The sequence below is a fragment of the Bidens hawaiensis genome, unplaced genomic scaffold (assembly GCF_021521415.1).
Source record: "Bidens hawaiensis isolate Kalapana, Puna unplaced genomic scaffold, B.hawaiensis_p1.1 tig00044777_1, whole genome shotgun sequence".
Lineage (NCBI taxonomy): Eukaryota > Viridiplantae > Streptophyta > Magnoliopsida > Asterales > Asteraceae > Bidens > Bidens hawaiensis.
Window position 1 is genome coordinate 24,742 of NW_027505911.1, and position 2,919 is coordinate 27,660.

Below are 2,919 nucleotides of genomic sequence, written 5' to 3' on the forward strand. Positions count from 1 at the left end.
GCTGTTTTAAATGTATATAGTTGGTTCCAAGGCAAACTTTTAACGGTTTCAGGAGCAAGTTGTTTAACATTTATGATTCAACGTTTTTCATTTTAGGAATATAAAGTTACGTGTTTTTATGTGTATATATACATATATATTATATTTGTTAAAAATCATTATAATTTTTTGAGAATTTAATTAATACAAAGTTATGCTTTTTGAAAAAATGACTTTTTTTATCCTCTAAAACCATTAAACCCGACCATGAAAACTGGTTGAACCGAACCGCAAACACTCCTACTTGGCTACTTGTACTCAGCTAGGCTAGCTGTAAATGAGCCTCTCTTATGAACAAACTGAAATTGTACGATGAAAACAAAACACTTTTTTTTTTCCAAATCAATGCATGCATAAGGGCTGACAATTCGTGTCTTAACAGGTTTAACAGATAGGAGGCGACGCCCGTGACACAATATAAAACTTGAATACGATCTTCGTTTAACTACTTTATATGTCATGACTATAAGACAATTTTAAGTTTTGTGTACCAATAAGGGATAATGAGGGAGTCTAGCCTACTAATTTCAATTATTTAAGAAAATAGAAAAATCGTATACCGCACTTTTTTGATTAACAGGTCTTATCGTGTTTTTAACAGATACTCAATTGCCAACCCTTGATGCATTGGTAGGCTAGTAACCACAAGACAAAATTATAGTACCACCAATAATTAGAACGCAAAATGATGATGGTTCTTCATCTCTAGCTGGATATTGGTAGTGACAACATATGTGCAGATTGCCGTTGAGAATTTCAACTTGAAAAATATCTTGTGTTCCTGATTGTAAAAACTTTTCTATGTAAAGTCAAGCAACAAATTTTGACACTTTGATGGATTGCGGATTCAAGTTACTTTCATTATTATGATTAAATGGAAGATATGCACATATAAATATATACCATACATGTTTTTTTAGTAATGTAGTTGAAAGTGTGTTTTCTTTTTTATAACTGTGCAAAAACTGTCATAAGAAAACTCACGAGTCTCATGAAAACCTTGATGACCAATGAAATTAGGTAAAACACAACTTATGGTAGGCTAGCTAATGTTGCCTATAAAGGCAGAAAACATGTAAATTGTAAACCTATTTAATCAAATATTATAATAAAACATGTAAAACTATTTAAGAATCCAGAATTTGCATTACCATATTTCATGCTCAACCAATTACAAAATAAGTAGCATTTAGCATTTATAACATTTTAATTCAAGCTCAACCAGTTACAAAATAAGTAGCATTTATAATATTTTAAGTTAACTAATTTTTTAATTTATCATTCTCACTTAATAATTTTTAAATGTTATTTTACCGTTAAGTTAACTTGTTTAGTTTGTAACATGCACATAAATAAACTAAAAGTCTAAAACCTTATGATGATAAGTTGTTACTTCATATTTTTGTCTTAGATAACAGTATATACACGTGCAAATTCAAATGTAAATTCAATTCAATTTACAACCTGAAATTGATGAAATCAAGATGAATAAATCTATTAATAACCCAATGCAACAATTATTGCCCAATGTTGACACATGAATATCAAACATACAAGCCCCAATGTACAAGGAAACAAACAAACAACCCTAAAGAACATAAAACAAAATGCACATCACAAACGAAAACATTAACAATTAAAATATAAGAACAACATCAACAACTCAGAATCTAAACATCAAAAATCACAAACCATTCATTTCATTTTTCATTTTTGAGTTTGATAACTTATAATGAGACCGCGATAATAAAACTAGCGAATGAAATAAACGAAAAAGCACATAAGCTTCATTGCTACGAGGTAGGATGCAATTATTCGCAATTAAAGCCCGGTGGAAGAGTCTTGCCACAAGCATTAACCAACAAGCTTAGTGAGATTGGAACATTAAGGTTGATTCCAAGGATATTAGCCTTAATGGCCGTGCAAAGGCAAACCGCGACTTCCAAATCAACCAAACCCTCGAGCAATGCACAACACTTGCTCGATTCAGGGGTTCCAACAACCACATTCACCAAACCTAACACGTCCGCACAGACTCCAAGCTTTAGTGTGTCCCTAGGGCAAGAGGGGTATGTTGTAGGTGTGCATGAATTGCATGCATTAGAAACTGTGACAGTGAAGATGAGGAAGAAGATGAAGGTGCATGCAACTGAGTTACTTGCTGCCATGGCTAGTGAGAGGGAAAGAATGCAGATAGGGTTTCTTCAGGAGTAAGGTGACCTATTGAAGAGAAGGTTGTGCCCTATTTAAAGAGAGTGTGTGGTGGATGTAAAAGTTTTGACAAAATAAACATCTTTTTCGTAATTAACATGTTTTTGTTACAAATAATCAAGGGACGTTTTTTTACCTTTCACCTCAAGTTTCATAATGAATATAGTGTTTACATTATGACATGTACAAGACAAACGAGTAACAAACTGTGCAGCAAGCCTCATTTAAATTGCAAAACTCCATCTTTTGAAAACTACATTGATAGATATTGGAGTCATAACATTACTACGCATACCCGTTAGACTCGACTAAGTAGCTCCACAACTTCAAGTGCAAGAAAAAATCAATTGATCTGGAATGAAATAATTGACATGATAAATGAACTGAATTAACCGAATCGTATAAAAGATAGATGATTTAGTTTTGTGTTTCTTAAAAAGCGACTTTTATAGTTTGGCCTTAGTAACGGTTTAAAAACCAAAAAATGAATTTTCACTTTTTGATTTAGTTTGAGCCCGAATTGATACATACACGCCTTACAAATAATACAAATGATCTTTTATAAAAAATAGATTTTTATATTAATTAGATACGCAAAAATACACAACAAGCAAAATTTTTCTTTATCTAAACCAAAACTGAAAGCTGGCTAATTAATCTAACCAAAAA

The 2,919-nt window shown here is 31.8% G+C and overlaps 1 pseudogene; it reads right to left on the minus strand.

Moving 5' to 3' along the window:
• Positions 1-1,571: 1,571 nt before the first annotated feature.
• LOC143615874 (14 kDa proline-rich protein DC2.15 pseudogene) lies at positions 1,572-2,243 on the minus strand (annotated as a pseudogene).
• Positions 2,244-2,919: the final 676 nt, after the last annotated feature.